The sequence below is a fragment of the Parus major genome, chromosome 5, assembly GCF_001522545.3.
Source record: "Parus major isolate Abel chromosome 5, Parus_major1.1, whole genome shotgun sequence".
Taxonomy (NCBI): Eukaryota; Metazoa; Chordata; class Aves; order Passeriformes; family Paridae; genus Parus; species Parus major.
In genome coordinates, this window is record NC_031774.1 from 59712821 (window position 1) to 59730546 (window position 17726).

Below are 17726 nucleotides of genomic sequence, written 5' to 3' on the forward strand. Positions count from 1 at the left end.
CCTCTGCCTCATCCATCCCTCTGCCTCATCCATCCCTCTGCCTCATCCATCCCTCTGCCTCATCCATCCCTCTGCCTCCCTCCCTCCTCGCACCGCTGGCCGAAGGAATTGGGGCAGAAGTGAGTGGGACGCGGGCGGACAGGGCACAGGGGGATGGGCGTCATTCCTTGGATGAACATCCACATAATCGGCCCCCACTCCAGGGAATTGCAGCTGCGGGAGGGTGGTGTGACCTCCCGGTGGAAGGAACCGGGCTGGATTGCTTTCCAGGAATATCTGGGGATGCTCTGGCAGGTTGTGTGGCAGCATGTGGTCAGTGCAGGGTGCACATCTCCGGGCTGGAGCTCTGCACCCCGAATTGGGTCAGTGGGTGCAGGCAGGGACAAGCTGTCACTTGTCACGATGGCCCAAAAAGGGGGGTGAGCACGTTGTGCTGTGGGGAAAAGGGTTTGGTGGTGCTTGGTGCTGCTGGAAGGGGCTTTTCCTCTCTGGATCCTCTCTGGATGTGCCAGAGCAGTTTGGTGCCCCTGTCCCTGTCCATGGGGTGCAGTCACTGATCCCAGAGCAGGAACATCCAGAGCTGAGGGATGCCCGGGATAATTGGAGACCTGAGGATGGAGCCAGGCTCTCGTGATGTGGAGCAGCAGATGAGAAGCAACAGGCAGAGTTTGGAACACAGAATTTCCACCTGAATTTGAGGGAGGACTTCACTGCTCAGACCAGGAGTAGCCTGGTCTGGTGGCTCTGCTCACGGTGGTGGGGTTGGAATGAGCTTTAGCTTTTCCTTCCAGATCCCTTTTCCCAGGGGAGAGCTTTAGCCCTGCGCTGTTTCTCTGATGTAGCTGACAGATGTGGAGCTGTAACATTATTTCAAATGATGAATTCCATGGAAATCTGACAGTGAAGTCTCACCTGCCTTGAGAGAGCTTCTGCAGGGGTTCACTGGTATCACCTGGGTTTAGTTTGCTTTGAAGGGAGGGGAAGAGTCAGTGGAGTTAAATGTGGTGTTAAGGAATAATTGAAGGAGTGATTTCAGGGCCAGAGCTCAGATTGCTCCTTGTTTCATGCAACAAAATCAGGGGAAAAGCTTATTTACCTTGAGTTTTGTTACCAGAAAAACAAAAATAAAAACCAATACCCACGATTTCCAAGCCTTGATCCTGGTTGGGATTAGGAGGCATTAGGAGCCAAACCACCTGTGGATTGGAGCAGTGATCCTCTTGAAAAAGTATCTGGTGGTGCCATTTTTTGATTTGCTGAAAGGGTGAGTGTCCCTTTTTGCCTGGTCTTTTCTCTGTGGTGAGCAGTGAAAAGATACCCACAGCTCACAGGAGGGAATCATGGAATGGTTTGGGTTGGAAGGGGCCTTAAATCCCATCCAGTTCCACCCCTGCCATGGTCAGAGACACCTTCCACTGTCCCAGGTTGCTCCAAACCCTGTCCAGCCTGGCCTTGGACACTTCCAGGGATCCAGGGACAGCCACAGCTTCTCTGGGAATTCCATCCCAGCCCCTCCCCACCCTCCCAGCCAGGAATTCCTTCCAATATCCCATCTAAACCAACCCTCTTTTACACCCATCAGCCAGCTCCTGAATTCTCTTGCATCATTCCAACACCTCTTGCTGTGAATATTCTTTGGGATGCTCCTCCCTTCTGGCCCAGGGATTGTCCCCACAGCCTGTGCTGACCCTGGATGAGCTGTTCTTCCTGGAAGCAGCAGCGTTCTCTCCTCACCAGGTGATTGCCAGGCCCAGGGCAATCCCTGTTGAGTGCAGCCTGCTCCCCTCAGAACCAAATCCCAAGGGTTTTCCACTCCCCTCTTGGGGAAACTGCCCCAATTCTCCTTTTCCTCCCTGAGGTTCTCTGGGATGATGTTGAAAATAATCTGTGCTGAGGCACAATCAATTGTCATTCGTGGAGCTGGGGTTTCTGAGCTGGACACAAATCCTCTCTCTCCCTGTTTTCATTTCAGCTGTCGGGAGTGGGGGGTAAATATTCAGAGAAACCTGGAGGGCAATGGGTTTTTAATCTCAATTGTCCCAGTTTTTGCACAGATATTGCCTGGGGTTTTATATCCTGACAAGCTGGAATGCTGCTTGGCATGCCAGAGGCAGGAGCAACAAGATGGAGCTGAATCATTTATTCCTCACACATCCCAGGCCCTCTTGTTTTCTGCTGGAAATGTGTGGAGAGTGCAGGCTCAGCAGCCTGGTGATGTGTTTTTATGGGTAGATGGATGTGTGGATACATGGATGGGTGTGTGTACAAACACAAAACCAACTGGGAGGGATCTCCAGGGGCTCTGCCGTCCCCCACAGCCCTGAAATCCCCACCAGTTGATCAAACTCAGTCTTAAAATCATTTTACTCCTGCTGGCACAGGTTAAAAAGATCTCCCAGAAGGTTGTGGGTTCTGGTAGCAGATTTTGGAAGTGTTCTGGGCTGGGAAATGGAGAGAGAGAGATACAGAGCAGTTATTCCTGCCTGACTCTCAAACACTGAGTTGTTACCCATCACTCTTGAGTCCCTGGCACTTCCCAGCCCATGGCTGGACACCTCCCTGGGGCTGGGACGCTCCTGCCAGAGGCTGAAAAGGTGAGCCTGGGTTTGCCAGGCATTAAAAAGAAGCTGAAGAGCTCAGAGGTCCCACAGTGAAAAGTTTCTGTTGGTTTTGGAAGAAGCTTCCCTGTGTTTTGGGTTGGGATCGTGGGGCTTTGCCTCTTCTCTCCACTCTCAACCACATTCCTTTTGTTTTCTGCATCCAAGGAAGGGCAGCAGAGCTGGTGAAGGCTCTGGAGCACAAATCCTGTGAGGAGTGAGGTGGAGTGCCCATCTCTGGAGGGGTTTGTGGCACTTGGGGACACCCATCAGTGGTGGCAGCGCTGGGGGAAGGGTTGGACTCAGTGATCTTAAAAAGCTTTTCCAACTTCAATGATCCCAAGATTCTAAAGCAAAGCTCTGAGCTGGGAGCACTCCCTCCTTGAGGAGGTCAGGCAGCGTGTCCAGGTCCTCCTGGAGAGAGCAGAAACAAATCTTGACTTTAGTGGAAGGAAAACATGTCCAGGTCCTCTTGGAGAGAGCAGAAACAAATCTTGACTTTAGTGGAAAGAAAACAGTGCTTTCCATTTTAATTTTACCCGGGGTTTAACTGCCCAGGCTGCCCTCAGATTGCAAATCCCTGCAAGATTGCAGCACAGCTCAGCCCTGGGAATTCCCACCCCATCCCTGTGGGATCAGCAGGGATGGGCAGCAGGCAGAGGTGACACCTCAGGTGTCCCCTGGAGCTCAGCTCCTGCTGCCCCAGCACCCCTGGAATGAGGGATGCAGGTGATCCCTATCCAGAACCAAAAATCCCACACTGGGACTCGATTCCAGCTGGTTTGGACTTGTGGGATGGGAAACACTGCAGGAGTTTGTGGCCTGGGAACACCAGAGCCAAGAGCAGAGAGGGTTTTTTCTCAGCACACTTGGCCAGGGCTCTGTGTTGGCTGCCAGAGGAACTTTTGGGGGGAGATTTGGACACTGGGAATGTGCTGCTCTCGTGTCCATGGGAATTCCTGTGGCCTGCAGAGCTTGGGGAAGTATCCAGGGAGTTGCTGTATGACCAAGATCTGTTTGCATCTGCAAAGTGAAATATTTGCTGTTTAAAGAGAAGCAGGGAGAGTCCTTAATGTTTCCCAAGCCTTGGTGTGATGGCCTTCCTGAATCCCACCACCCTTTTTCCATCTGCAGCAGCAGGATCCATCCCCTCCTTTTCCAACAATGCCCAACAGCCTTCCCAGCTCCTCCATTCCTCTGTGGCCAAATCCAGAGGGTGGCAAACAGGCTGAGAGGCTTTGAAAAACAGAGAAATGTCAGGATCTGGAGGAAAAATCTGATGAGGAGGGGCTGGGGGAGCTGGGAAAGGGGATCAGCCTGGAGAAAAGGAGGAACAGAGGGAATTTCTGGCTCTGCAGAAGGAGGGGACAGCCAGGGGGATCGGGCTCTGCTCCCAGGGAACACCCAGGACAAGGGGAAATCATCTCAGGTTGCTCCAGGGGATGTTCAGGTTGGATATTTGACAGAATGTCTTCGTGGAAAGGGTTGTCAGGAATTGGAAAAAGCTTCCCAAGGGAGTGCTGGAGTTTCCCATCCCTGGAGGGATTTAAAAGCTGTGTGGATGTGGCACTTGGGAATGTGGGGATTGAAAAGTCTTTTCCAGCCTAAATGATGCTGTGATTGACAGCAGCCTGTGCCTGCCCAGGACCCAGAGGTGCTGCTGCCTTCTCCTGTTCATTTATTTGGATAAAACCTTTCTGGCTCTTTGCTTTGCACCCAGAGCAGTTCATGGAGTAAGGAGCAGCCCCAGACACCCTGTTAATCAAAGGTAATGGGGTACAGCAGGTTCTCCCACAGGTTCTTGGAGCCCAGGAGGCAGGAGGTGACCTCTGAGTTATTTGCTGATGGAAATGGGCCCAGGGTCGTCTCAGAGTGTAAATCACTGCAGCTTTTATTCCATTCCAGTGGGAAGTTTAGATGAGATATGAGGAAAAATCCTTCCCTGGGAGGGTGGGAAGCCCTGGCACAGGGTGCCCAGAGCAGCTGGGGCTGCCCCTGGATCCCTGGAAGTGCCCAAGGCCAGGCTGGACAGGGCTTGGAGCATCCTGGGACAGTGGAAGTGTCCCTGCCATGGCAGGGCTGCAATGAGGTGACCTTTGAGGTTCCTCCCAACCCAAACCACTCCCTGATTCAAGTCAGGAGCACCCCAGCTGAGATGGGGGGAAATTCACCCAGGGGTTGATTCTTGTCTCTCTTTCAAGGAAATTTCAGCAGTATCCATACCCAGAGATTTCCCTGTCACCACATCCCTAGCCTGGAAAAACAGGAGAATTGGGAAGCAGAGCAAACACTGTGCCTGGTGTTAGATAAATTACATGAGAGTGTGGAAAAGTTCTGCTCTTTATTAACCAGGTTTCACAGGATGCTTTCGAAGAGCTGACATTGGTGCAGCTTTCCTTGTTGGGAAAATGTTCTCTGCACTGCTCATTCCTGCTCTTCTAAATAATCCAGCACCCAGAAATTTTGGCTTTTAGGGGGAAAACTTTGCTTGGTGTCAGAGAATCCTGAAATGGGTTGGGTTGGAAGGGACCTTCAGGATTATCCCAGGGAAGCAGGGACACCTTCCTCCACTATCCCAGGTTTCTCCAAGCCTTGTCCAACCTGGTCTTGGGCACTTCCAGGGATCCAGGGGCAGCCACAGCTGCTCTGGAAATTCTATTCCAGGCTCTCTCCATTCTCCCAGCCAGGAATTCCTTCCCAATCTCCCCTCTAAGTCTTTCCTGTTTTCTCCTCTTGCCACAACCTCTTCCCATACGGCCACAAATTCCTTTTTTGGGGTCCTGCTGTGCAATCCAGCACAAACCACTGGGAGATCCTTCCCTTTCCTGAGCTTGGATGGAACTTTCAGCAGCCTTTGATTAACTCATGTTGCACATTTTCATTTAGTTCAGAGTGCCTTCAAATTGAATTGCTCTTCCCAGCTGTATGAAAGAATAATTAAAGAATAACTTGGCTGAAACATAACAAGTCTCAAAGCTGCTCTTATGTCAGCCTTGGTCCTTGTTTTGTTTGTTCTTAGGACGAGGCATTTTACCTGTTAAATTGGCTTATAAATAATCCAGCTCATTCCCTGTTCATTCAGCTCGTCCTGCTGGGATGAATTGGATAAATTTCTATTTACAGCAAGCACATAAGGCAGAGAGAGCTGGGGGTATAAATCTCTGGTGGCCCTGCCTCAGATAATGTCCTGGAAGGAGAGGCAGAGGCTGCTGTGGAATTATTGGCAGGAATAAAAGCTCTCAGGGTAAATTTCCCAAATCCCCATGGACCATTCACTTGGAAAGAGAAGGATGTTTGGGGTCTGGGAGCACCACTGAGGGGTGGGTGAGGGTCCTGCCAGGTGGATAAATAGGAAATGTCCTAAACTCTTGAACAGGGAGACAGAAATAAGCAGAAATGAAGCCCAGCTCTCACCCATTCCATCCCCTGATTAATGCAGGAGCAGAGCTGAGAGCAGCAGCTCAGAGAATTCACCTTTCCTATTGAAATGGAAATTTTGTTTGCAGTCTGAACCAACTGATTTTTCCTTCAGAACTGGATGCAGCTTTGGGGACAGCCTGACCTGGAGCTGGCTGGGAAAGCTCAGCAGAGCCTCTGCTCAGTGCAGAATTCCTGGCTACAAAATACAACACCCAGTTCAGTTTGAAATTTCCTTGGAGGGCACAGGGGTGACTGTGAGGGTGATGCCAACCTCAAACACCGTGGGCACAGCACAGACTGAGGTTTGGGCCACGTTTTTGTATTTAATTAGCCATTAAACTCCCCGTGCCACAGAAATGGAGGGCAGGGATTTCCCATCAGTGTTAATTACCCTTTCCCCTTTGCTAACCTTATAGGAGTTGATGGGTTTAATAAAAAAAAAAAGGCAGAAAAAGCTGGGAATTGGATGTTAATAAGGCATGCATGGATGTTGCCTGGAGTGCTGGGAGCCCCAGTTGCCATCCCGAGAGGAGCGGGTCGGATCCGCAGCCGCGGGAGCAGATGCAGCAGCACTGGAGCCACTGGGGTGGAAGATCACATCTGTGACCTCCAGTGCCTCCTGGAAATCCCTCATCTCCTGTGGAGATCCCAGCCTGGCTGCCCACCCCAGGGCTGCTGCTTCCTGCTTGGTGTGAAACCAAAATTCCTGGGAAATGTCATTTAAATGATTTGCACCAACCCCGAAAACGTGGAGCATCTTTCAACCAGCAATCCCTTTATTTTTATTTTTCCTTTTGGCCTTTGGACCCTTGCACTAAACTCTTTTTTCCCCTTGCTCCTGGCCTCTCTGGATTTGCTTGGTGTTGCTGTTCCCTGTGGCAGGCTTGGTGTGTGTGTGAATTAATGATGGGTTATGGCCTTGCCTTCAGCTGGAGGGTGCACGGTGCATCCACAGCACCATTCCTGACATTCCTGCTGTGGAACTGCTTTCCACCTGCAGCTCTTGGGCTTTTCTCTGCTGAAATCCCTCTGTTTCCCCATTAACCAGTGCCCCTTGAGTCAAGGTGTGTTAATTCACTGGTTCTCTTACTCCACCATTTTTCTCCTCCCTGCTTCCTTTCCCTGGAAATATTCCAGGGGAATATTGGGCAGGGCTGGGAGCAGCCTGGTCTAGGGGAAGGAGGTGGAAGAAGATGGGATTCAAGGTCTCTTCCAACCCAAACCATGCTGGGATTCTGTGATTCCCAGGGTCTCTGACCTGGGGGCTTTGCTGTACCCATGGGATTCCTGTTGGGAAGGACCTTTCTGTCCTTTCTGTCTGCAGAGGTCTGGTTTTGACCCCCCCTTTTCAAATCAGGTTTCTCTGATTCTCTGCTGTGGTCTGTGATGTAAAGCTGGGAGAAGGGGGGGTTCTGTCAAGCTTTGAAATGGATTATTCCTAACAAGGCACATTTATTGATTTTGAGACACAGGCTCTGCTTTGGGGGCAGAGCCTCTGCTCCTTTCCTGGCAGAGCTGTTTCCACAAGACCCAGAATTGTGGAATTGTGGCAGCATTTCCCTGAGGATGCTGTAAAGGGAAGGAGATCCCTGCCAAGGACTTGCTTAGTTCTGGGCAAATAATTGCACAACCCCCCTGTCTGTCCTCTCCCAGGAAATGTGTGTTTAGCACCAGGGCCCTTCCTCCAGCCCAGCAACAATTGTGATGGGAATTCCTGATGGAACTCATGGAGATGGACTGGGAATTTCCAAAATCAGCGTGGAGGAGCTGTGAGGGCTGGGTGAAATCCCATCAAGGACACAGTGGGAGCATCAGCTTCCCTCCCTCCCTCCCTGGGAAAGCTCTTCCAGCCTTGCTCAGGCTCCAGTTGAAGTCACAGAGATTTTAGGGCATGACTTGAATGCTTTCTCACGTTGGGGTGTCTGAGCTGATAAATTGGGGAGAATCCAGCTCATTCCCTGTTCATTCAGCTCGTCCTGCTGGGATGAATTGGATAAATTTCTATTTACAGCAAGCACATAAGGCAGAGAGAGCTGGGGGTATAAATCTCTGGTGGCCCTGCCTCAGATAATGTCCTGGAAGGAGAGGCAGAGGCTGCTGTGGAATTATTGGCAGGAATAAAAGCTCTCAGGGTAAATTTCCCAAATCCCCATGGACCATCCACTTATCCATCATCCCTGACAGATTCCCTGGGAGCACAGCACTCATTCTTCACCAGAAGTGCAAACCAAGCTTCATCTCCCATGGAAAACACATGGAAACCTCAGCCCTGCTGTCTGAGGGAGCAGTCAGATTATCCCACCCTTCATTCCTTGGTGCTTCTTTGATCCAAATCCCCTTTTTTTTGTGCCATTCCTGCTGCCCATGCAGCTCTGGGTGAGGCTGTGCTCCCCCAGGAGCTGGTGGCTCGTGTCACGCTGTCACACGGAGCCCGTCCTGCACCAACACCTCTTCCATGCTGACATTTTGTTCCCAGGAAATGAGGACCTCAGAGGGCACTTGCTGAGGTCTGTGCTGGCAGAGCAGCCCACACCTTGGTGAATCAGAGCTTGGGTGCAATTTCTCACCTCTGAGATGATTTCTCACCTCCCCCGGAGCACAGCAGTGAAAATGTGTGAATATAGCATTTTTTAATTTTTTTATTTTATTTTATTTTAAATGTTGCCCTCTGGCAGTGGATTCTGCACCTTCCCCCTGCCCTGCTCGTGGCAGAACGAGGGACAAGGAGCTCATTTGCTGGGATGGGCCGTGCTGTGCTGCTGGAGCTGTGGCCACTCAGCCCATCTGTGGCTTGTGCTGTCCCTGGATTCCGTGCCAGGCTGTCAGGTGGGGAAGGACAGGCCACAGGCAGCTCCAGGGAGGATCTTTTGTCCATTCCTGGCTGGCAGGTGGGGAAGGACAGGCCACAGGCAGCTCCAGGGAGGATCTTCTGTCCATTCCTGGCTGGCAGGTGCTTTGCCCATGTCTGTGCCAGGTTGCCAGCTGGGTGCTGCCTTGCTGGCTCCTGCTGCCATGCTGTGCTGTTGGATCGTGCCAGATGTGCCTGGCTGGCCTGGGATGGGATTCCTGGATGAGCTGGGAGCGGTAGGAAGGTGCCAGAGGAGCAAAGGAGGCTCAGGGGACCCTTGTGGCTCTGCACAAGTCCCTGGCAGGAGGGGACAGCCGGGGGGGTCGGGCTCTGCTGCCAGGGAACAGGGACAGGAGGAGAGCTCAGGCCTCAGGCTGGGCCAGGGGAGGCTCAGGGTGGACAGCAGCAGGAATTTCCCCATGGAAAGGGAGCTCAGGCCTTGGAAGTGCCCAGGGAGGTTTGGATTCCCCATCCCTGGAGGTGCCCAAGGAATTGCTGGAGGTGGCACTCGGAGCTCTGGGGACAGGGTGGGCACCGGGCACAGCTGGGACTCCATGGGCTGGGAGAGCTTTTCCAACCTCAAGGATTCTGGGATTCTCTGGGATGTCTCACTGTGGGAAGCCTGAAGGAATTTGCTGCAAGATGGGAGAAGGAAAGGGGAAAGGAAGCAGGATCATACCCAGCCTTCTCCATCCCCACCTTGCAGGGCTCCAGCACCTGGAGAGGCTTCAGGGACAAAGATATTTTGTTCAGTTTGTCCCAAACTGGGTTGAACAGGGCTTGGAGCAGCCTGGTCTGGTGGAAGGTGGCCTCAAACATGAGCTCTGAGCTGGGGGAACACTTCCTGCAGTTGTGGGATGCTTTTATGGGGCTGTTGGGATTCCTGGGATCATCTGCAGCTGAAATGACAGGAGGATGGTGCTGCACAAGGTCACTTGTGGCAATTAGCACAGATTGTCTTCCAGGGACCTTGTGCACTCAGCATTTGGCACCTCAGTTCATCTTGTGCTGCATCCACAGGAAAGTCAAGGGATAATTTATGTCACGACTGCAGCAGGCTGTGTGTGGTGGGATAAAATCCCTTCCTGCCATATGCCACGGCTTTGGCTTCAGCAAAGCTGGGAATTGTTAAATACTCAGGAATTATGTCAGCTCCCAAGGCTTTGGGAGGGACACACTTTGTAACAGGGTCGGTTGTGGTGGTTTTAAACTAAAATTCAACTTGGATTTAAGGAAGAAATTATTTATTGTGAGGATGGTGATGCACTGGAGCAGAGAAGATGTGGCTGTTCCATCCCTGGAAGTGTCCCAGACCAGGTTGGGTGGGACTTGGAGCAACCTGGGATTGTGGAATGGGATGAGCTTCAAGGCCTCTTCCAACCCAAACCATTCTGGGATTTATTCAGAGTTAAAGTCATGGCTCAGTTCCCTCCCAGTGAATGTGTTACAGACAGGAAAATAAAGTGTAATTTAAAGCAAAACCCACCAGTGGGGTTTGTGTTTATGCAGCCCTTCCTGAAAAGGTCACATCCCAGGCTCCTGAACACAGGAAAAATCCACTTTCCTTGTCCTTGCCCCAAAGTACAGCTGATTTAAATGAAAAATAATGAAGTTTATGGGGAAAACACCTGGTGAGAGCATGTGCTGCATGTGGAGTTCAGGGGGGCTGTGCTGATTTAGCCTAACTCAAACTATAAACCACAACCTGTTCCTAAATGTGCTTCACAAGGATCCAAAGCAGAGTTTTGTGCCTAATCTCCACCTCTGAGAAAAGCTTTTAACCTGGGTAAAACATTTATTTTAAAAAAATAAATAAATATTTTATTGCAGCCATTTGATTTAAATGTTTTGGGGTCTCCAAGCTGATTTGCAGTTACAGTTTGAAGGAGCCAGGAGATCACTTGAGTACAAATAATGTCACAAATGTGTGTCCAGTTTGGGATTTAAGGCCTGATTCTGCCTCCTTCGTTTCTCCTGGATGTCAGGAATATCTCTGGTGACTTGAAGTGATTGATTCCTTCAAGCATGGTGGGGTTTGACTCTGAACATTCCTGTGCACTCGGTAGATAATTTATATAACACTTTATGTAACAACTCGCTGCCTTCACCACTTTGCATGTGCATAAACCTCTTTCCTGAGGGAGAATGTTCTAAAAGCAGGTGGTCTTGGTGGCTGCACAGCTCTGCAGCAAAAAATAGGTGTTTATTCTGAGGCAGGGTTGATGCTGAGAGGATTATTTTTGATGCCTGTGTTGTCAGTGGCAGATATTATGGTCTGTTAATTAAATATGTGTGACTGTAGATGGGATATGGAGGTAATTGAAGGGTTCTGCTCTGGAGCCAGGCTGGGAGAGCTGGGAATGTTCACCTGGAGAAGGGAAGGATCCAGGGAGAGCTCAGAGCCCCTTGCAGGGCCTGAAGGGGCTCCAGGAGAGCTGGAGAGGGACTGGGGACAAGGGATGGAGGGACAGGACACAGGGAATGGCTCCCAGTGCCAGAGGGAGGGATGGATGGGAGATTGGAAATTCCTGGCTCTGAGGGTGTTGAGGCCCTGGCACAGGGTGCCCAGAGAAGCTGTGGCTGCCCCTGGATCCCTGGAAGTGTCCAAGGCCTCTTTAGGGCACACAGGTCCCTCCTTGGTGGCTTTCCAGCCTGGAAGTGACAGGAATGGTGACAGATGGTGACATCTCAGAATCCTGGTGCTGCTCCGTGTGCTGGGAATGTTTTTGTTGCTTTGCTGGGAGCCCCTTCCCTGGGCTTGAGAGAAAGATGGGAAGGACAGGCCTGGGCAAGCTTTGCTTAATGAGCTGCTTTTGCTTCCTGTGTTCAAAACTGGTTGTAAGTTTAAACGGAAAGATATTTAAATAAAGCCTTCAAGGGAAAGGAGCAGGCCCTGGCACCAAGGTAACAACACTCACCTCAGAAAAACTGAGGGGAAAAAAGGAAACAGCCACTGGAAAAAGTCCAAAGTTCACATTTTAGGGTTGTATTAAAAGCCCTGGTTCTCTGTGACATTTGTGTGCAGGGGTTGTATTAAAAGCCCTGGTTCTCTGTGACATTTGTGTGTAGGCCCTTTGTCCTGGATTCCCTCGTGAGGAGCCACCAGAGCTCCTGGCAGTGCCAGCACTCCGAGGCTGGAGGTGACAGACAGGACAAAGGGACAAATCCAGGTTTGTTCTCTGCCTCTGGATCCTCAATCCAATGGCTTGTGGCAGGGACACTCAGGCTGAACACCTGGGAGCTAATTAATAATCTGGGCTAATGAGCTCAAGCTGACTGGGCTGATCTGACTGGGCTGGGTCTGCTCTGTGGGGTGGACATCCCACAGATGGGACAAGAAACGGCCTCAAGTTGCACCAGGAGAGATTTGGGTGGATATTAGGAGGAATTTTGTCCCAAAAAGGGCTGTCCAGTCACAGCATAGCTGGATGGGGAGTCCCCATCCTGGAGGGATTTAAAAGGCGTGTGGATGTGGCACTTGGGGACACATGGCAGTGGTGGCCTTGGCATCCTCAGCACCACATTGTTTTAGATCTGTATCTGTGCCTCCTTTCCTCCTCAGCCTGGTTTTTCTTTCTTTTTTTCTCCTTGTAAGCACCTTCCCCTAAAAAAACCCCAAACCTTTTACTGCATTAAATGTGAATTATCCCCCTGCTCCCATCCCCTGGTATTTCCTGGATTCTTCACTTCCCCATAAATAATCCTGAGGGATTCCCTGATGACACCAGGATGTGTTGCTGTGCTCCAGTGGCTCAGATTCCTTCCAGCTGTGGGGACAGAGCCCCCTCACTCCTCATTCTCTGTGGAAACACTGACAAGTTCTTCATTGCTTCCTGATTAGCCAGGCGTCCCTTCCTATTAAAGATTAATTTTTTTTGAAGGTACTCATTATCTCAGCTCTTCTTGATTTATTCTTCTTCCCTTTTTATGAATGGATCTGCAGCCTTCTCATAATTCTGTGGTTTCCCTGCCTCTCTTCCTCCTTTCCCTACACCATTCCCAGTCTCCTCCTGCTTCAATCCTTTTATCACTCAGTGCCTCTCTCTGGGGTTTATTTTCCTTGGGAATCCTGGCTCCCAAAAGGCCATTTCCAAACATCTTCTGAGCTTGATTTCCAGAGACAGCTTGGGTTTGTTTTCCTGTAGCCCCCTTCCAGAGGAGGAACAGGGGCCTGAGGAATTCCTCCTGTGCCCAGGTGGGGTTTCTGTTTATTCTCAGTCTGGGAATGAGATGCTTTCCCATCTCTGTAAATCCAGCTCTCTCCACATTTTGGAGTCTCTGTAATCCAGGCTGGTTTTTTGGGTATCTGCAGCACCAAATGCTGTCACAATTTGGGATTAATCCCAAACCTTTCCCTTTCCAACCTGGGAGGCTTGTATCCAGCTGTAGGGGCTCAGAGCCCAGTGCCTGGAAGAAGGAGTTAACAGAGAAGAAAAGCTGAATTCCTGTGATTTTTTCCTGAATTTTTCCTTTGATTTCCTGTGTTTGAGGTGAGATCTGAGCTGCCTAGGTGTGTTTTCCTGGCAGCATCCACCCGATCCAGCCCTGGTGAGCGCTGCATTCCCGGGGCTCCAGTCTCCATGGTGATGGGAAGGATTTCTAAAGCGCTGCTTTGAAGGAAATGTGAAATCCTGGTCCTCAGACCTTGCCTTGGGTGTCTTGCAGAGAACTCCCAGGGGCAGGGCAGGACTGTGTGAATCCCAGGGGACCTGGCAGTGTCCCTGCTCTGCTTTGTCCCCACGGTGAAGCCACTTCATGATGTGATGGGTTGGGAGCAGCTCTGCTCAGGCAATGATGCTCCTGGCAGGCAAAAACTCTTTTTCTTTTTCAGTCACACAGCTTTTGTCATAAAATACTGCAGATTAGGAAAGTCTTCTGAGAGCTCAAACCCAGCTTTCTGCCCAGGAGCAGCAGCAGTAGCTGAAGGAGAGTTTTCCAGAGTGATTTGGGTTGGAAGAGACCTCAGATCCCATCCAATTCCACCCCTTCCATGGCAGGGACACCTTCCACTGTCCCAGGCTGCTCCAACCTGGCCTTGGACACTTCCAGGGATCCAGGGGCAGCCACAGCTGCTCTGGGCACCCTGTGCCGGCACCCTGTGCCAGGGTCTGCCCACCCTCCCAGCCAGGAATTCCTTCCCAATATCCCATCTAAGTCTTCCCTTTTCCATTTTGAAGCCATTCCCTGTGTCCTGTCCCTCCATCCCTTGTCCCCAGTCCCTCTCCAGCTCTCCTGGAGCCCCTTCAGGCCCTGCAAGGGGCTCTGAGGTGTCTCTGGATCCTTCCCTTCTCCAGGTGAACATTCCCAGCTCTCCCAGCCTGGCTCCAGAGCAGAGGGACTCCAGCCCTTGGAGCATCTGAGGGACAAATCTACCCAAGCCCTTATTTTCCCATTCTCTATTTCCATACTCCACCCTCCCATCAGGAATTCCTTCCCAATTTCCCATCCATCCCTGCCCTCTGGCAATGGAAAACCATTCCCTGTCTTCTGTCAGCTCCACTGCTGAGAGCTCCACGTCTTTCAGGCTGCCTGGAATCTTCCAGAAGCTCCTGGCTGAAAGCACAGATCCAAAGTGATGCTCTCCAGGGAGCATTTCCCATCCTGTTGGAGGGGGAAGAAATGAAGCAGAAAAGACCAGGTGATCCATGTTTTCCTCCTTCCTGCTGCTGTGTGAATCCAGCAATCTTATTAAAAGCAGGAAGCATAAAATGAGTGATAATGAGCTGATGTCCTGGTGCTGGTGAAGGGAGCATTGCAGTGCCTGTGCTGAGCAGGGCAGAGCTGCTGTTTCCTGGAGATGGAGAGCTCAGGGAGGCTGCTGGGAATGCTCAAATCCCTGAAATGTGTTTTTGCTGATGGCTCTGGGCATCCCCATCACACAGAACATCTCGGGAGGATTTCGCGCGTCGCTTTTGTGCCCGTCGGGCGCTCACCGTGGAACACGAGCTTTAAAGCACAGGCCAAGAGCAATGCTGAGTGAAAAACCAAAGGGAATGATTGAGGAGAAGCCACATCCTCCTAAAAACCCATCAGACAAGCAGAGGGAGGGCCTTGCTGCACGCTTGGAGGTCAGGTCGGTGCTGATGGATTTTCCTGAGGAGATGATGGTGATGATGGGCAGGGATTTAATTAGTCAAGTCCATAGAAGAGCTCCAAGGAGAGCACAAAAACCACCCCAAAAAGGTGCTGTGAGCTGTCCTGAATGTTTGGAATGTTTGGAACGTTCCTGCCAGCCCAGCCTCAGCTGGAGGACAGTGGTGGTGTGGGGCACCCGGGGGTGGGGGCGATTGCAAACCGCAGAGGAGAGCGGCTGGAAAATGGAATCTCGGGAAAAATCAGCAAGCTGGGCATGAGAGGGGGAGAGAAGGTTGGAGAGGGGATTGGGAAGGTCTTCAAACCTCAAGCAGGCTGCTGGAGGCTTTGTGTTTCCATGGGTGCAGCAAGAAGTTCCACACTTCAGTCCTAGTGATGGAAATGTGGTTAATTCCACCCTGTTCCCACTTTGGGATTGGGAATTTTGGCGTGTGGGCAATGGCCTGAACGAGTGTTAATGACCCCAAAAGCCATCTCCTTCAGCAGGGATTAGCCAGCATCCCATCAGGAATGGGAAATAATGGCCTGAGGCTGCTTTGGATTTGAGCCAAGGATGGAAATGAGCAAATGCAGGCTGTAGTCATAAAATCATGGAATGGTTTGGGTTGGAAATGACCTTAAAAGTCATCTGCTCCAACCCCTTCCATCTGATGCTGTTTCACTTCACACCCCAGGCTGCTTTTCACAGTGGCACATGGCTAAGAGAAGCAGCCAAAAGGAGCACACACAAAAATCCTCATTTTTTACTTCTCTAGGATTTCAGAGGAGTCCAAGGTAAGATTTGAGTGGGAGAGGAGAGACTTTTTGTTTGGCTCCTTCCCTTGGGAAAGGCAGACAAGTTTTTGGGTCCAGCAGCCCATCCTTGGAGGCTGCAGCACCAGGAGAAGAGTGCAAAGGCACTTTGTGGAGGATATTTGTGTTTCCTCCTGTCCTGGGGAAGTTCTGTGTGTCTGCAGCCGAAGGGAATGAGATGCCATCTCCCATCTGTGCCTTTGCAAACCTCCCTTGAGCTAAATCCCTGAAATTGTGTCAAATCCCAGTTTTGGGCAGCAGCCAGGGAGGCAGAGGGCTGTGGGATGAGGAGCTGCTGCCACATCAGGGACAAGTTCAGGAGGAAGGGGCTTGACTGAGCTGCTCTCTGTGGTGGGACTTGATAGATTCATGGAATCCCAGAATGTTTGGATGGGAAGGAACATGAAATCCCATCTCACTCCATCCCCTGCCATGGCAGGGACACCTTCCACTGTCCCAGGGTGCTCCAAGCCCTGTCCAGCCTGGCCTTGGGCACTTCCAAGGGATCCAGGGGCAGCCACAGCTGCTCTGGGCACTCCCCACCCTCACAGGGAAGAATTTCTTCCATATATTGAACCTGAATTTCTCCTCTTTCAGCTTAAATCCATTCCCTGTGTCCTGTCCCTCCATCCCTTGTCCCCAGTCCCTCTCCAGCTCTCCTGGAGCCCCTTCAGGCTCTGGAAAGGGCTCTGAGCTCTCCCTGGAGCCTTCTCCAAGTCAACACCCCCAGCTCTCTGAGCCTTCATGCTCACACCCATCCCAGCCATGGGATGTGTTCCTTTCCCTTTTTGCCTCAGTGACTGCTCAGAACTGGAGAATCCAATGCAATTTGCATTTCTGGGCAATTAAATGTCAAAGCAAAGTCAAGATGCTGGCGAGCTGTCAAGGCTGTTTATGGCTGAGCCTGACTCCAGCACCCAGATGGTGATTAAAGGCTGTAGGACAAGACAAAAGGATGGTCAATACTCTCCCTGCAGGAAGAGGAATTACCCCACAGAGCTCTCAGCCCTGGGTTAGGGCCAGAACTGAGGAGGGGGGGGAAAAAAAATCATTGTTTATGCAGTTAATCAGGTTTAAATTTAACTCCAAACAATGTAATCAGATTTAAAGACTTAATGCAATAATGGGATGGGAGAGCTGAAGTGTGAGTAAGCACTGGAGTGGAGGCACTGATGGGATGGGAGGCAGATGGGGCAGAATTTTAAGGCAGAAAGATCTGCAGTGGGCACATTCCTGGGTGTTGGGCAATGCCTGGATGGAGATGGAGGAGAAGATGCAGTGGTGACCACATCTGTGTATTCCTGTGCTAATTCCACCCCAAAAAACTGGGTGTGCCCGTGCCCTGACAGCTTCATGGCCTTGTTCTGTCCACAGCACCTTTATTCTGTACAGGACACACATCTCCACCCACGAGAGCATGACCTAAGTCTTTGCTTCCACGTTTTTTCATCATCCACCACAGAGAAAAACTGAGGAGACAGAGTTTGCCTGCTGGAACTTGCTCAGCACTCACAGGAACAGCCTCCAGATTTGTTGAGTAAAAAGATGCAGCAGGGGTTTGTGTCCTTCAAATGCAGCAGGAACCTTTCCCTAGCACTCACCTGATTGGAAGGGGTTTGGGCTGGAAGTGGGTGAGATTAGAAGTTTAGACTGGAAGTGGTTTAAACTGGAAGAGGTTTAGACTGGAAGAGGTTTAGATTAGAAGTTTAGGCTGGACGTGGTTTAGGCTGGAAGAGGTTTAGATTAGAAGAAGTTTAGATTGGAAGTGGTCTAGACTGGAAGAGGTTTAGACTGGAAGTGGTTTAAATTGGAACTGGTTTAGATTAGAAGTTTAGGCTGGAAGTGGTTTAGACTGGAAGAGGTCTAAACTGGAATTGGTTTAGATTGGAAGAGGTTTAAACTGGAATTGGTTTAGGCTGGAATTAGTTTAGCCTGGAAGTGGTTTAGATTAGAAATTTAGGCTGGAAGTGGTTTAG

General features: G+C 50.9%; 1 protein-coding gene across 9 annotated transcripts in view; it reads left to right on the forward strand.

Annotated features, from left to right (window-relative positions):
* Positions 1 to 17726, forward strand: part of TRIM9 (tripartite motif containing 9) — a 56222-nt gene that overhangs the window by 1461 nt on the left and 37035 nt on the right. The gene's annotated exons all lie outside the window — the stretch shown is intronic.